The sequence below is a fragment of the Anas platyrhynchos genome, chromosome 9 (assembly GCF_047663525.1).
Source record: "Anas platyrhynchos isolate ZD024472 breed Pekin duck chromosome 9, IASCAAS_PekinDuck_T2T, whole genome shotgun sequence".
Classification (NCBI taxonomy): Eukaryota; Metazoa; Chordata; class Aves; order Anseriformes; family Anatidae; genus Anas; species Anas platyrhynchos.
In genome coordinates this window covers 5,863,850-5,882,124 of record NC_092595.1, presented here as the reverse complement: position 1 = coordinate 5,882,124, position 18,275 = coordinate 5,863,850, and the positions used below count along the sequence as shown (strand labels likewise).

Sequence of the window (18,275 nt, the reverse complement as noted above, 5' to 3'; positions counted from 1 at the left end):
AGGTGATCAGGACTTTAGTCCATATAAATAATATAACTATTTGACCTGCAACATTTTCACATTCTTGTAGCAGGTTAATTCAGTACCCTTGATAACTGAATCTTCGTGCAAAAATAATCCAAATTAGCAAACATTGGCTTCTGGATTCTCAATGCATTCAGGCAGATTAAGCACAGTAATGACACTTTCCAAACCAACACCTCATCCATGCGCTGTACTCATCTATTCACAGAGCGACTCACGGGGATACTGCAAAAGAGTACAGCACACACAGCTGTGGGGTTAGACCCCTCCAGAGAAAACAACAACAGACTCGAATGATTGTGAGACAAAGGATGGAGACAGACAACAACAGAAAATATTGCCCACCATCAGCCCTATTGATGGAAGAGCAATAAGAAACAGAGCTCAGCGGCCTGTAGGGACTTCAGAGACTCATAAAGGATGTTTCTTCACAGGAAATTATTTCACAGGAGGAAGATCGTGAATGAGCACAACTGAGACTTGAACTTCCACTGAAAACTTAAATAAGTAATCTTTTTCTTTATGAGAATGACTTGGGAGTAGCAATACAGAAGTAACTTTAGTACACATTAACTATAACATTGCTGTTCAATCTATGAACCTTTTCAGGGGGTGAATAAGGCACCCATACCAATTTACAACACTGAAATTTGAATCTTGAACACAGTGACGAAAAGGGAAGTTTCACCACTGATTTTAATGCAGCTAGCATTTCACAAAAGAATTTGGATTTATTCCCCATACTATTCATAAGAAAATAAATTATTAAAAAAAAAAAACCTACTATATTCAGTGTTATACTGATGTGAGAAATGATATAAGAAAATAGTGACACTGAATAACAGTGAAATGATATATATTGCTTTGGTTATATCTACACGTTTTAATGTGTTTTATAACAATTTGTTAGAGCAGCATCTGTTACGAATTTACTAATATGCTTTTCAGGGAGCTGAAGAACCGAGCTCCACCTATTAATCACGAAATACATATCAATGAATAATTTATAAATGGTACCTTTATTCAAAGTGCTGCCAATTAACTAAACAGTTGCTGCATTCATAATTGTATCAGTCACCTCTAGACTTTCAACCTTTATCAAGATTTCAAATACAGAGGCATAGAAACTGAATGAAAAGTAAATTTTTAGCATAGCAGTGTCACGAGGACACTTAAATTCCTCAGGAAAAGCAGTTCTGAACCCTTTAATGTAAAATAGATCTGTATTTCTATTTCACACCCTACAGCTTTTTAAAGACAATTATAACTGCACACTGTATATACGGTAAAATAAAAATAGGTAGTGTATCTCTACAAAAGAAGTAAAGCGAGGCTAAAAATAATTCTACAAAAAAAGACTACATCCTGAAGCTCAGTGTTTCTATGAATTTCTTCTTCTGCAACTCAGGTAAAAAGCTGTAATTTTTTCCCAGGGCCGTGCCCTCTTCTGGTCTTGCAACTGCATAACAAACCGAGCAATTACATTCACTCTTCTGTCTTCCAGTCCAAATCACCACAGCGAGATGTTTACTTCAAAACCAGTGTAGAAACATTTGTACAGCAAGACAGAAATGCAGGAGGCCTCTCTTTCCTACTTTTTTTTTTTTTTTAATTAAAAAGATAAATAATTGCAAGCAGCCACATTAATTCAAGATTAAAACTGCAACTGTAAATCACAAAGGGTCACATTTAATGGTGACATAAACAGAAGTCAAAATTATCTGCATGAATTTTTAATGTAAATTGGGGTTATTTGCATGTCCAAAAAGAAAGAAGAATGGTAGCAAATAAAAAAAGGCAATCAACTGTCTCGCCTTAAAGCTTCGTGTTGGTTTCCCTTGCCTTGTACAGAAAAGCCCTCTGGCCTCTCAGCATGGAGGCTGAGCTAACGCTGACTTCCCGATGTGTAAGATGCAGCTGTGATATTTAGCTAATTGAAAAACATGCTTGAAAGTGCATTAGTAAATTTTGAAAAGATTGGGCTATAACAAGGTGTTATTCACATAATCCCTGAATTCAGCCCCCAAAATTTTTAGGTTTCTATTGGCCGCATCAGTTTGGCAGCCTTGGAAATTTGAATTTTATTTTTTTTTATCCTCTGACTTCTGTAATTAGTTTATTTGGCTTACTGTGGAACTCCTGCGATTGCAAATTATTCACCAGATACTTGCAGATCAATAACATTCATTTTGAAAGTGTGTATGGTGCAATTTCTTCAATTTCATTGACTTCCAATATTGTACCATGGAGGGTGTTGTCACATGTTTGTATTCCTGTATAGTATTGTGGTGCAACATTATAGTTTTATGTGGACACGAACCCATAATATATATGCATATTTGTTAGTATGTGTTTAGGAATACACACAAAAATATGAATACATATCCAAAACAAAAAGAAACATCCACAACACCTACATATTTAGTGAAAGTGGTTAGCCTTGGGGATAAGGGGGATGCAATTGTGGCATGTATTATTGTTCTCACAGTGAGGAACAATTTAAAAAAAAAAAAAATAGCAGAGAGGCAACAGCAAAAGCACCCAAAGGAACAACAAATTTTTGAGAACATGAAGAGAAGCCAAAACAGAAGATGCATCTACCTCATCCTGCAATACAACTTCATTTTAGAGGAAAGATATAAATGAAAAGTCAGTAAACGTGTAGATTGGTAATTGAAAATCTCTGTAACTACCCTAGTTATCAAGGGATTTCATCTACTTTTACTCAAAGACATTGTTGTTCTTTTTTTTTTTAAAACCAAGGCAAAATTATGAAAACTATTAGGGAGTACTTTAAGATAATATTTTAAAATATGTAATAAGAATAAAGGAACATCTATTTTCTGTCTTACAACACCAACCAAACTGCTTCAGTTCTAGAAACTATGGAGGTAATGCATTTTCATGGGGACTTCAGCATCCCTGACATACAGCGATGTAATACAGCCATTGGGGTTTTGTCTAACAGGAAGAAGGATACCTCACAGGCATTTCCAAGCTCACCACCGAATGCTGCCAGCAGGGGAGCACATTACTGCATTGTACGTGTTAGGATAATTGTTGACTCTAAAATATCTTCTAATGGCTCCTTTGTAACTTGGAATTTTAAAATAATTTTAATCATTTTCCATATAAACACAAGCAGTAAGAGGAGGAAACCCTCTAAGAAAATGGTTTTAGAATTTTTTCCTATGATTTGCATTTGCACTTTATATAGCTGAAAATAACAGATGCTGGGACTCTAAGCATTTTTCCCTTAGATCTTTAGTCATGCCACAGAGGCAAGCCAAGTAAGTGAACTAGCTTGAACCTTCACCAAACTAAAGTTAGTAACAGGCCGGAGGCTACAATCATGTCCACTGTCCCTATCAGCAGGCAGCTGATGGATCTGCTAAATGGATGGCATATGAAAACAAAATGAACAAAATCCTGTTTTCATTCTTAAAATCCATTTGCTAAACAAAATAGGTGTTGTGTTCACAACAGGAAAATCCTCACTAGCAGCAGCAGTGCTACATTCCTGCAGAAGGAGGAAGGAGGTGGTGATGGAGATACCCCGAGGCAATAGGCTGAGTGTCCAGTGCTGATGCAGGATGCAGCAGGCAGATGATAGCGATATTTTAAAGCAAGGCTACCAAAAAAAATGTGTTAAGAAAGAGCCTTGATGGGAGGAATTTTTAAAGACACAAACAGTGATGGAAACGCAAGATGACTTTACGGATCTTTCCCAATTTCTAAAAGGTCTGAGTGTGTTACCTAGGGGTTAAGCACCTGCTAACACCACTGGTGTTTGACTGACCCATGGCCACCACCAGGACTACTGTCTGTACCTGTACACTCCTGTTCTTGTGCACTGCTCTTTGTTGCACACTTTCACCCTCTTCAATTTCTTACTATTTCCTCATTTTAATTCTTTTTATTTATTTATTTTTCTCACTACCTTGTCTGTTCAGCTCTATCATACAAAGTACAACAGTATGGAAAGCCGTAGGCCATTCCCTGCCATTATCTCCTTCTTCTCTACCTACTTGTACCCTATAAATGTATATTATAATATACATATTATATTATACATATATATATATTTCTGCATCTTTACTGTCTCAAACTGCAGGGATGGATAAAATTAATGAAAACTAGAAATTAACAAAACAGAGAAATGCCACCACTTTTTTTTTTTATTCATGAAAATACTTCAGCGAGTATTTTCCCTGCAATCCATCAATAGTGCCTCTTTGCAACGTCCTGTCATTGAAGGATTAAGACACAGTCATCCAGATGATGCTGAATATGATGCCAAAAACCAAATGTGCAGAGTGGAACGATAGTCGTAGTTCTGACAGATGGCACAAGTTTTTGCATTTTTGGATGACTTTTTTTTCTAAATATATATATATATAGCCTAAAGGAAATTAATATTTAAAGGAAATTATTTTTAAAGTAATTTTTTAATGCAAAGAAAAAGAATGTAAAGTAATTAACTTTTGCTCCTGTGATTGACATATTTTGTACAACTACCCAGACCTCTCCTGGACTGTCTGTTTGCTCTTAGTCAGTAAGGACAATGGCATCCTGAAGTTATCATTTCTCATTCATTTCACTGAATGTCATTCTCAGGTAGAAGGGAAATTAAGTGATTAAACAGGAAGAGCACAGAGCTGTCACTGGAAAATTAATATTTTCAAATTAACGTTAGACAAAGGATGCGTAAAATGTAAGTTATGTTGATGAAAACAAGCAGTTTCTCCGTAATAAATATGTAAATCAAGCCATTGATCTATCAGTTATTATGACAGTCTAATGTCTCAGAAAAACTTGCTGCGATTTCGAGCCACATCCATGCAATGATGAATACATATGGTAGCAGATCAAGATGGTAATGCACAACGGAGTACTTAGAATGCAAAAAAAAAAAAAAAAACACAACACCTTTTATCAGGTAATTTTTAATATAAACAGCTTCTAAATGCAAGAGCTTTATCTGTCACTGTTAATTAAACCTGTACTTTGTCAACATACGATAATCCATTTATTATAGTAAAAGCCACTACATTTCAAACCACTCACAAATTACAAACCATAATTGCTAGGATTATTTTATTTCCAAGTGCAGGCAGCAAAGCCACCTTAAGATTCAACAATGGTGAGATAATTTTGGAGTGTAACCATAGCTCTATCTCACAGTCCATTGGCTTTAGTATTGGCAGCAGACAAGCTGTAATTTTTCATTTCCTAATTAGATTTAGCCATTAATTTAACTATTCTGTCATATTGGTGGGATAAAACAACCCTATTTGTTTGGTCATTTTTTTCCTCATTTCTTTCATTAAATATTGTCTGATAAATGTCATAAATGAAAGAAAAACAACAACAATAACAACAAGGACCTAAATACACACAAAGACCTTGCCACATCCACTCTCTCCATATCACTACCTACCTTTTGAGCACCTGACTTCCAAACCCAACTTGTGGCCCTCTGAGAAATATCTTCTGTTAGCACACGTGGGGAAATTGGGCACTCTGGGTGGGATTCTCAACCACTACCTAGAAAAGCTAACGGAGACTGCTGAGGAGGTGAGAACACCATAAAGCCCACCGCAGGGCACAGGTGCCTCACTTGGGGCTGCTGGCACCAGAGGGGGATTTGCAGCACCGACACCTGATGCGATTTTGGGAGCCGGCAGGTGGGCTCCGTGCTGTCGGTGTGACACTCCCTGTTAGATGCTGCCATTCACAAAGCAGAGCCCCGTTATCAGGTTGGGTGAATGTTTCAAGACCAGTTCAATACCAAGTCAAACAGATTAGCGTAAATCGCCTTTAATGCTGGTTCAGGCTACCCCGGCTGTCTCCGGATCGACAGGGAGTGAGAATGGCTGCTTTGGAAGCAGCAATCACTCGCAGGGAAAAGGTAACGAGACAAAAAGGCAGCACGGTGGTTACCTCTTAAATTGCTACAACCAGTCCCAAAATAATCCTCTACCACTACATTTATGCACCTAAATCATTCTTTTCAAAAAAGTGAGTGAGGGTCATTCCTTTAAAAAGCATAATAGAAGGAAGCAATACAAGTCACTTTTCTTCTGTACGCTACTGAGAGAAAGAGGTAAATGTTCCACACCATTCTCAGCATGAAAGAATTCAAACTCCCATCATTTACCCATTTCGTAGCGCTCCCAGCCACCTGCTCTGGCCAGAAGCACTCTCTATGACTGTGAAAAACGTCTCAAATGTTCAAACTAACTAGAGGCAAAGAGGTGTGTGATCTGGGGGTTAAAGCACCTACTTATAACAGGCAAGAAGGAGAGGTTTGGGTGCTGAGCCCTTCTCTGGGGACCACTCTCGGAGCGTTTCACCTAATGGCAGTGTAGACCATACTGGGGTGAAGAACTTGGCCTGGGTCTCTGCTAACCCAGGTGCCTGCCTCAGTGACTGAACCCCAGACAGACTGTGTCTATTCAGCCCAGCTTGCTTGAGTTTTTTTGTTTTTTTTTTTAGCAGAATGGCAGAGAGTTAACTGGAATGGACAATGCTCTCCATGCTGAATACCTCAGGCACTCCAGTGGGAAATGGAAGATATGAATATGATCTCCCCGAGGCTACAGTGAGCCCAGAGTTTCAGTCGTGCAAGCCTGGATGAGTGCTCTATCTACTGAAATATTGTATAAATTTCACAAGTCCTGATTCGGCCATTGTATTCTGTGCAGTCATCACATCAACTGTGCTTCAGCTGGGTAGGACCGCTACGGAGATGTAGGCAAACATCACTTTTCTTGAGGATCCCAATGAGCCTTGGGTCTGAGATAAATCTATGTCATATGGATAAAGCAGCATTCTAGGAACTCAGGGTCTTTTTCTCAAGACTGGAAAAATAAGTATGAGCCCATTTGGGCTCAGCAAGGGATTTTAAAGAACACTCCTGCGCACTTAGAGTCATACATTTCTTAGAGTCTCCACTTCATATGATCGAACCCAATCTTTTTACAAATATCTGCAATATTTGACTGCTCCCCGTCTTCCTGGGAAAGCTGTAACTTAATGAAAGTATTTGTAAATAGATGTCAGTATCTGAGATACAGCATAGTCATTATAATAAGGTAAATCTAACATCAGGTCTAACAACTGAACCACCCCCGTTAGAGTTGTTTCTTAAATTACTCCCATAAGTATTTGTACTGTTCTGTCTTTAGCATGAAACAATGTCTAAATAAAAATGTACTCAAGAATTGGTGAATAAGTTTTGGATATCACTAGATCAGTGTCTGGACCTACTAATACAGGGTAAACAAAAATTCTTGAAGAATTTGCTTTGGTACAAGAAGGAAAAAATATCTTACATTATGTATTTTCCTGGAGTTTTAGAGATATCCTATTGAGAGGGCACTGACAGTGGCGAGGGCACACACTACAGCGCTGACAGACACCCTTGGCAACCCATGGGAGATATGTTTGGAAACATGAAATGCAGACCTGAACAAATGATACAAAACTGTCCATCCTGCACACAGAGAAACGCATCTCATAGTGACTTCTCAGTCACATTGTTATTTTTCCCTACTGAGCATCAAGACAAGAATCTCATTCTAAAATCATTGAGATGTATGAGCGAACAAGGTGAGACTTGATATTTATGCCAAAAGAGCCAAGCTCTGAAGCTCCAAGCAACAGATCTGTTACATGTCACTGACACACAGTCCCTTGGTTTCATATAAAACCACAGCTTATGTTAACAATGAGATTTGCTAAACCTGAAAAAACATGAGGGGGGGCTGCTCCTGAGACTTTGAGACAGAGAGAATGACCCTTGAGACAGATAAGCAAACCTTTCTTCTACGTGAGCAAGTACCAGAAGGCTAATTAATCTTTACGTGTAATCGTAAGTCACCCAGCCAAAAAAGCAAGGTCAAACTATGAGTTTGTAAATCACTGAAAATTGTGAGGCTTTGCATTTTCTGTGATGAAGCATCCTACAAGTCACTAAAGCATGTGCCAACAGCAGAAAATTCTTGAATGTACCTATTGCAAACCCATTTTTGTAATTTTTTTTTTTCATTTGTTAATTATTGGCATTTTCCCATTAAAAGTTAGAGATCCTACATTTATTATTGTCACAAGAAAATAGTTAAAAAAAATATAAAGAAAAAAAAAGGAGGAAGAGTAACAATACTTTGTGATTTAAAAGCAAACACCTCCACTACTGCTAATTGCTCTCTGAATCTGAATTGGTAAAACCATAAGATTATCAACAAGACTCAATACAGGTAGAACAATAAAACCTAATTATTTCTCACAAAGCAGACCATTCCATTTAAAATAGAGGAAAGCTAAGAGCAATAAAGCCTATGCCATTAACAATTAGTCTTCTGCACACATGATTAGACTCACGGAGATAAAGCAGCCTCTGAATTTAATGACGAATCCCATATTTCTAGTTGGGCTCAATATTCTGTACTAATTGTGTTGAAAGACCTTGTGCTACTTGAATGTACTTAGACTACAAAATATGACGCTGTCTCCAAAGATTCACTGCTAGCACTTAACATTTAATATCGGGCACTAAACTACACTGTGAATTAATATCAGCATTTAGGGTTATTTCTTTTGTGGGGGTTTGTTTTTTTGATTTTTTTTTTTAAAGTAATTCTGGAAAGCTTGAGGACAACATTTTATGAGCTGCTTACTATTTAGAAGCCCTTAAATATGAGCTGTATACAGATGCTGCCCTAAATTAAAATTCAGCAGAACATGTTACTGACTGAACTTGGGAGCTTCAAGAGGCTTCACTGAGTACCTGATGAGGGCTAGTTCTTAGCAAAACCAAGAACACATACGGTTATACTCATTACAAATGATTAGAAGAGAGAAAAATATCATTTCATCTTTAAGTGAATAACATGCAAATGGTAACAAAAATATTAAATAATGCCTTTATACGGAGTACTTGGAAATGGCCATAGAAAAGCTGCTAATTCAGCCTGCTATGAATATATATCTTTTATCTTTCTCTTTTTTCTTTTTCCAATATATTTCTTCCTTCCAAAAGAGGCAAGAAAAGTCCTTTCTCTTAAAAAAAAAAAAAAAAGGTCATAACTGAAATACATATAATAAGCTAATGAGAACCACAAGGAAGAAAAAAATAAAGGTTTAATCTCTGAAAAAAAATATGTTTGCAATATCTAATTTACATTAATTAGTAAAAAAAGTACAGTAAAAAATGTTTATCACATGCACGGTGCCTTAAGGTTTTTCAGTAAAGTCAACCATAAAGATTATTATGCAGCTGATAATATAGATTTGTTTCCTTGCATATCAGGTATAACCCCATACACTGCTCTGTGTCTGGTATTTTAAGAGTCTTGTGAAGTATGCAAACACCTACTTGGAACAAGGCTCATAGCTTGATATATGCATGTACCACACACACACGTGTACACCCATGTCTACATAGCCCAAAAAACTCTCTTCGTGTCTTCCTCATTAAAGATGTTGAGAAATCTCTGTCATTTTTGGGTGGCTGGATCTGGTTTCTAATTTGCAAAAACAGAGAATTTTGCTCACAAGTAACAGATCGTTTCACAGAATGCTGTGTGGGCGAGCAAACATGCACAGCGCTGTTAAAACACCGCATATAGGGGCAGGATTATTTTTACCAACTTTACCACAAAATTTGACACTCCCCAACTGCAAGTAACACCAGAAACTGGAACAATTTAATTAATCTGAATCATCATGTCTGGGGAACGTATGTCTCTATGTACTCCCCATACAAAATTACTGCAGAGCCAAAGAATGGATTTTGAGAAATTGGTTTATAAAAAACAACAATAACAACAACAACAAAAACCAATGAATTACAATGGCTAGATAAACTACTGTGGCTTGTTATTATCACAAATTAAGGTGTACACTTCGTCACGTGTGAGAGATGAATTAGATGGACTCATCAGTGACAGTGCAATCCAGCTATAAGAAGCTGTGCTGGTCCTGAGCAAGACCCAAGATAATCCCAGATATAGATCTGCTGGGCCAGCTCCTAAAGCACCATGCACTCTCCTTTCTCCTTTTAAAATCTGTTCATAAATATAATAATTGTGGATGCTAGGTACTACAGCACAATGTGCACATGGTGATATGCCCAACATGCATAAACACTACAATCTCTGTATTTTCCAAGAACATCTTCTATTTAGCTGCTTTGCAGTTCATTCAAGGTTGCAATCTACTTTATATTTCCACTGAGACAAGTGTTTCAGTTTGTACTTTCTCTCAGAAATGCAATTAAAACCCTTATACTACTGCGGCATATGCAAGCAATGATATATGTCAATCTGTAGGTTTTACTGAATTTCACATGACATTAGCAAGTATTCTAATTTGTATCAAAACACCAAACTAGCAGGTATTTGTAGGTAGCCTGGAGTGATTCCTGATATCAAACTCGGTGGCCCCAGTGAGGTCAAATCCTGACATGAACTCAGAATTACTGGAGACATTTTTTTGCCAATATGTGCAGGCAAACGAAGGCAGCAATGACTGCAATACTCCAATCCGATTTACAAGGGAGGAATTCCACAGACTTGCTAATGTTCATTGCTGATTTCTACTAGTGCAAGGAAGAAATCTCAAGCATATTCATTTAACTCAGCATCAGTTCCTCAAAATGTAAAATCTAGACTTGCTGTTGTACAAAAGCATTTTTGATTTTTTTCTTCTGAGCAGGTGTCGACAGAATACTCAAATGACATTATTCGGGTGTTACTTGAAAAATGTATATTTTCCAGGTATTAATTTCAGCGTACTATTGGAAAACACAAGACTACTCGAATAAAATGCAAAACATCTTCATCCCTTGCTTTCCCAATAGCATTGACTGATTGCCAGTGGCTGTGGGATAGCCTGGCCTCACGAAGGCAGTGATGCTCCCCCATCTGCCACCCAAATGGTTCCAGGGGGAGCATGCCCTGCATGGAAATGCCCTCCTCAGACGCAGAACCCATGGACATGGAGACCTGCGTGTGGATTGCTGCCAGATTTCCATATTATCCGCTCTATGTTTTTTTTCAAACATTTACATGACAAGATGAGACAGACAAATGGATCTTCATTCTGATGGCATGAATCTTTATTCATTGCCAGCAGTGCATCCACTCAGCTCACATTCTTAAAGACACGTTAAATAAAATTTATGTTGTGTTACTGTGCAGCCAAAACACTAATCCTAGTTTATGGACATTAATCCACCATCTTCGTCTTCCTTAGAAGTATATAACAAATAAAGCTGGCATATTATGATTTGAAACTGATAGAAGTATAAGAAGAATCAAGTCAGATTTCTTTCTTGTCATAGTTGGGGTACATGAATGACAAATAATCCTCAATTCATTTACTGGATTTTTTTTTTTTTTTTTCCTTTTCCTCTTGGTGTATTTAAATATTTCTTTCACATCAACTCTGTCTTTCCTTATAGACAGGTAATTTTTTTTTTATCAGTATATAAAGTAAAATTTGCCTTAAGAAAGACATCGCATTGATCATATAGTGTGCTTTGACTTTGGGAATTTGTTTTGCAAACCATGCGTGTGATTGTTTGATTACAACTGTGAATTAGAACCTGGGCACATACATCATCCATTTCTTCATACACAATATTCTGCATACACAATATTATTCAGTAAAACACAAACTGAAAATATGAATACATACATTTTCCAATTTGAGTCAAAACCATAATGAGTCATTATGAGTTAGAAGAAAGTCACTGACTCAGCTCGCTCAAACACGTGTGCACCCCTTCAGAGCAAGAGATCCAGAGGGGGGCAGCCCAAAGACCTCACACTCACCGATTTACACAAGTTGTGTATCAAAACACTTTAAATAAAATCTCAAAGAAAATGTCATTGCTCTCAACCTTCTCAGCACCTTTCATAGCCCCTGGTGTCCAAATTGTTTTCAGTCAGTTCAGCACATCTCTAGTGTATAATTTGTTTTATTCAGTGGAATTTCCTGTCATGTCTCGTCACATCAGTCCCAGAATGGCTCACTGCCTTTAAGAGATACACAACAGTCTACGGTAAAGGGAAAATGTCAGAGAACACCACAGTCACAGCTGACTCGATGCAAAGGGAAACATTCATATGGAATAGCTCTCTCTGAACCCCAGAAAAATGCAGACTTCAAGAGATGTGGAGATTGTTTTGCATTGCGATGGAAAATGAAAACATAGAGCAAGAGTTCTTTACATCAAAATAGAAAGCAAAAGGCAATTTGAATATATCCCATCAAGGTGAAATGGAGAAACCCAGAGTGTAAGTTTCTCAGACTCACATTTAATGCAGAAATCATTGTGCATGCTGAGATTTCAGCTTGCTTCTGGATCAGCATAAGAGAAAAAGGTAAAACTCGTGTCAAGTTGTGTCATCTGCATTCCACCTTAACCCACTTCCTCTGGGGTATCTCACATTTAAAGCTTGTAGTGGTGTTCAATTTGAACAATTTAACAATCAACTAGTGAAATATTTTCTATTTCCTCAGAAATTATGGAATCATTTCCTCAGACAGAAGAAAAAAAAAAAAAAAAGAAAAAAAAAAAAAGCAGTTCTGAGTCTGCTAACAGCAACACATCCTAATAACATGAGTTTATCCAGGTTAGAAACAGCAGCTTTGCACCACAGAATTGATTGGGTGAAGGTCTGTGGACAGAAAATCAAATTGGATTATGATGTTTCCTTCTGATCTTTTACACTATGAATCTGTGGTTCAGCCCTCAGCTTTAGTTTGCGCACAATGATGTTTGGCTGAAGACCATTTCTGTTTTTATTAATACCACTGGTCTGTGTCATCCCTTTTTGGTTACCAAGATTAATTTCACCAAGGATACGTGATGCATAATTTTTCAAAAATTACCTTATTGGTGCAGAAATACTTTTTGAAGAGTCAATGCAATGCTGTTACATACATCCGTGCTGCTAATTCATGCTCATTTAGACAAGAGAACATTCCATCAATAATTTAGTGATAAAAAAGCTGACAAAATGTGTGAGTTCAGACACAGGCAGCCAGCTTGAGAAAAACCTTATGATAAACTTTAGCCATTATTTAGGGGACAGAAAAAATGCATTAGCCCCATGATGTTCTGCATTCACACAGCCTGGTGGAATAGGAAACAATACCAAAAATAATTACAAGCTTGGAAGTTCACAAAGCAGGGACAAATCAAACATTCAGACGGGAGGGATGAGCATGGTCTGCCTGTACCCACAATGGGGTTCTCCTCTGCTCTGGGGAGACCCAGGTGCCACCAGAAATAACCTTACATCAGACAAAAGTGAGACTAAGGTCAAGACAATGAACAGGCTTTTATGTCACTGTGAGGGTAACTAAGAGCCCAGTAGAGGAAAGTGAGGCACAGACAGATTGCAGAGTGATTGTGATGGCAGAACCAGATGTGATTTGGGAAGTCTGACCACAGGAAAGAAGAGAAAGATTTGAGCGAGGTTGAAAACAGGGTGATAAACATGCTATGAAGTGCTGAACTCAGTGCTGTGTCAGATTCTTCCATTAGCTGAAATACAGCGCTGGCATTAAAGAAGTCCCCGTTTTCCCAATTAGAATCCAAGGCTGTAAAAAATGCTTGCTAAGAAAATGTAAGGAAATTTCACGATGTGGTAAAGGATAACAAGCTCAGTCTCATAAAGCCAAAGAACTGTTTTTTAAAAATATTCACAAATGTTCTGGCAAACCAGAAGACACAGCACCCTGGGATTCTCATAGAGGATTTGGTTTCCAAACGGTCACGCAGCTGGGTTAGGTTTTATCAGGATCCATCTTACAAGGCACCAGTTAACCTCCTGTGGGCATACACATTTCTGCATGAAACATACACCGCACCACCCAGCACATGACAAGATCATTTGGCACTTTTCAAAAGAGATCAAAAGAGGAGGAAAAAAAAAAACCAAGAGAATAAGCTCCCTGCCTCCACCCCGAGCATCTGAACACGACCTGTTCTTGGACGCTGTCCCGAAGAGCTCTGTGAGGGAGATCCAGCAGGGCAGAATTATCCTAGATTTACATTTCACTAATTCCTGTTTTAAAGTGACATGACGCAGAAGTCCCTCTGGGGGCCTCAAGGAGTGAGGGAGAGTAGGGCAGAATTCAGCATCTCTTTGCTTTAAAGATCAGGAGCATCTTCTCATTGGCATCCCCAAGTTAAAAAGCATCCCGCCGGAGATTGCTTTTGAATTCAGGCAGCAACACAGCCAAGGCAAGCTTCCCCTGCTAGGAAAGCTTGCACATTCCATTTTGCTAGGATAATTAGTTCTGAGCTACTCTAATTGTAAAAATAAATAAATAAATAAATAAAATCAAACAAAAAATCATATTCTCTGCTACATTTTTGCAAAATGTCAGTAACTCACGCCTGTCAGGTTCACTTGACCTGGGAATATGCTAGGCTTGCATATTGGAAAATATTGAGTGACTGTCAACACAGTTTACTAATTTAGCTGTTTCTGTCCTCCTATCTCTCCACAGCTCTTTTGGCTGCCTGTTGTAATTAGTAACTGTCAAGCATGTCTCACTTTGTCTATACCTCGTGTCACATTAGCAGCAGCTTATTTTAATTGATTCTTGATCAAGAAGATCACCAGAGATCCCACAAGTTATCTTTTATTATGTGCATGCTGTAAGATTTCTACCCTGCTCAGGCAGAAAGATGCCCCTGTAGATGATCAGGTAATTACGGCTGACACATGAGCTGGCACCGAGCTGCGTGATATATGATTCAAATGGCAATACAATTTGGTATTAGACATTAATTCTCCATTAGTATGCATCATTCTATAGATTCTTGGCATTTCATCCAAAAGTTACCTTCAAAATAGAAAAAAAAATATCTATCTATAAAATAGGGCGATAGACCTAATGAGCAAAGGCTGTCTTCATAACATTGTTTATATATTGCTTCATTATTCATTTTCTTATAGGTGTCTTATTAAAATTGGAAAACAGAGGCAAAATGACTATAGGAGAGCTTCATAAAGATAGTTAGCATTTCATTTTTCTGTGCCAATTTCTTTCAAACGCTGAAACACTAGACAGTACTGTTTGTCAAAACTGACTACAACAACTCATTTTTATCCTTAAAATTTCATCTCCCCACTTTACTTAAGGAATGAAACGCTCAAAATATTTAGTGCAAAATAACAAAGCTATGACTTTCCAAGGTCTACTCTTAATTGTACGTCACATGTCCAACAGGACAGCCGCAGGAAATTGCATTAAGAAAATGAAGGATTGCAGTAAAATAGGACATCTGAAGAGTACGTTCTTGCATACAGGTCTTCAAAGTCTAGCTTCAACAGGGAGCTAATGGTCTGTGAGTAAATTAGTGCCATGAACATCTTTTACATCATATTACCCCAGGGAGACCTTAGACCTACTAACTTCAGAATATGAAAGATGTATTAAATGTGTTCTGACCATTGACTGTCAGGTTTATACTTGTCAAAACTGCCTCAGACAACAAAAAATTATAGACAATGTTTTGATCCCGATGATACTCATGCAGAAATTGCCTTTACTTAATCTTTATGTCTTTGAGAAATAAAACTCATAGCAAAAACATAATCACTGAGACAAGAAAAATATATATTTTTTTTGTCTTTTATGTGTTACTAATTATTCAGCGTTTTTTCCATACCATGGAAAAGAACTCTTTGCTATCAGCTACCATACGCCAAGCACTTTATCACCCTTTTACTCCCTTTTCTGGACTGTGCTTTATTGTGATAGTTTGTGAAGAATTATTGGGATGTGGTAGGCTTTCCATTAAATTTCCAGGTAAAGATGATTTTATAGCATATGTATTGTACCTTCTGTTTCTGAAACATCCACTTCTCAGCTAGTGGCAAAGTAAATGCAAATACATGACTGGGAAGACAAAATAAGAGGAGGCTAAGGGGAGTGAAGTAAGAGAAAGAAACAGGTAGCCCACTGTCTGGGGACAAAGAATAATGTCTGGTTTCTTTTATTTTGAGCAAGCAATGGGAAGCAACGTGCATGCAGCAGAAAAGCTAAATACATTTATATGTAATTTTATAACGTTGAGCACTAAACCACTGCTGAAAGTGAAGTATTATGTAAGGAAATATATGCCTTTTATCTCCTTTACATCATGTTGAGAAAAAGAAAAAAAAAAATCAAACAAAAGAAACACCTACAAGAGCATAAACATTATAAAATACCTTCCATTAGCTGTGAGCACAGCACACTTAATCTGTCTGAGGAACCTGGGCTTGAAAGTAACCCCAGGTTTCAGTCTCACCCTGCATGTCACAGCCAGGAGGATAGCAGTGGTGATGCCTCAGCCGGTGGGCGACGGCAGATGCTGCGCGGAGCATCACTTACACGCAGCCTTCGGGAATGAGAGCTGAGACCTTGGTGCTCAGCCTTGCTCTCTGCCTCTGCGCTATGGTGACAGCTTATGAGAGGTGATGGAGGTGAGACTCGAGAGAAAAAGAATGGCCTCTTACAAAAGAAGCAAACAATCTGATTTCTGGAAGGAATGTGGAAAGCTAACTGGAAGCCTCTCTGACTTGAAGTCTTCAAGAGAACCTCCTTTTTTAGGGTCAAATTGGATGGGCTTAAAACATACCTGAAAATCCGCTTACAGAAATGCACCTGCTTCCTCTGGGTAAAATAAACACAAGTGCATGGTCTGATAAAAATATCAGGTTACTCCTTGGGGTAGCTGGAGCTTTTGGCTTACCAGGTAAGTTTGGAAGTAAATAGTGCTCCCTTCATATGTCCCAAATTAATGCTGATATTCAGGATTGGTCATTGTTTTTTCATCACAGCTGCCAATAAAACCATTAACTAACCACAATTTCAGCTGCAGGTGTGCATAGATGTGGAGCATAAGCCAATGAAAAGGGGGCAAAGATGACCTTCCACTTCTTTCAAGAGCCATCAGAAACTCATTGATTAGTAATCAGTATGAATTTAACTTGTGAACTCAGATGCCAAATCCGTAGCTTGCTCCCTATCCCACGAGTCGTTTTTCTGTTTACAAAAACCATCCAGCCTGCTAGAAATATTGATAAAAGAATGAGACTCAAATTTTCTTTACAGTAGTACCAAGACAGCAGCCTTGAAATCCATCTCTGTTTTTAAGGCATAGCTTGTTTTATAGAAAAAAATGTCAAAAGGTCAATTAATATTCATCAAAACATCAGTCTTCTTCCATTCTCTTTTAAAGGCTTAACACCAAGCCTCTGTGTTACCTTGCCAAAAGCAAAAAATCTTTTTGTCTATTTCCTAGGATATAAAACGTTGTTCAGTACATCAAACACTTTCTCTGAATTCTGTCATCTTTGAAACTGAAAAATTTATATGAATGTAACTTTATCTGGTGATAACTAGGTTCATACTGTTGATCGGTTTTGGTGGGAAAGAAACACAGCCCTCACTGAAATAGTTAAATCAGCATCAAAATTATGTTCAGACAAAATGCGTGAATACTTTCTGAACAGGGTAATGCAGTCATGATATTCAGTAGATACAGATCATTTTGTATCTGTGTTTGATGAATACCATACTTCAGGCGAACCTGTACAGCAGGTTGTCCAGCTGAATATCAAAGCAGATAAATAAATACATTACTTGCTTAGTTTTACAAAAATGAGCAGAATTAACCTGACAGAGTAGAAATACATGATTAGATTCAAATAATTTAAACCTTGATCTACCTGCGCACATTCTGCAGCTTTTCACAAACTGGGGAAAAGAAAACCCAAGCCAAAAAGCACAGATGAGCTTTCTCCTTCACCCCACTTTAGCCTCTTGCAGCCACAGAGACCCTCTCACTGGGTAATTTGAAAGCGCTGCCTGTTGAAGTAAAACAATTCTGCAGCTTTGCTTACCTAGTATTGTCTTAGAAACCATTAAGCAGAGGTAGTCACAGTCCTTGCCAGGAAACTTGCTGTGAAAGAAGAAAATTTCCCTTATTGCTTCAAAGCCTTACCCGAAGCCAAACAAAAAGAGGAGGTAGCAGGGCAGGATGGAGGCAACAAATGAGGGTTCCCTTATTCCAGCCATGCATCCCTGCCAATGCCATTGGGTCCCAGATACTGCTATGACAAAATACAGGAGCTACAATAGAAATACAAGGAAAAGGAACCAAACTGAGCAGCAAGGAAGAGCTAAGCAATCCATTTCTCCACCACACAGCCCCACTTTTGGGACACCGCTAC

General features: G+C 38.0%; 1 protein-coding gene across 8 annotated transcripts in view; it reads right to left on the bottom strand.

The window, feature by feature from the left end:
• Positions 1–18,275, bottom strand: part of NLGN1 (neuroligin 1) — a 422,927-nt gene that overhangs the window by 245,647 nt on the left and 159,005 nt on the right. The gene's annotated exons all lie outside the window — the stretch shown is intronic.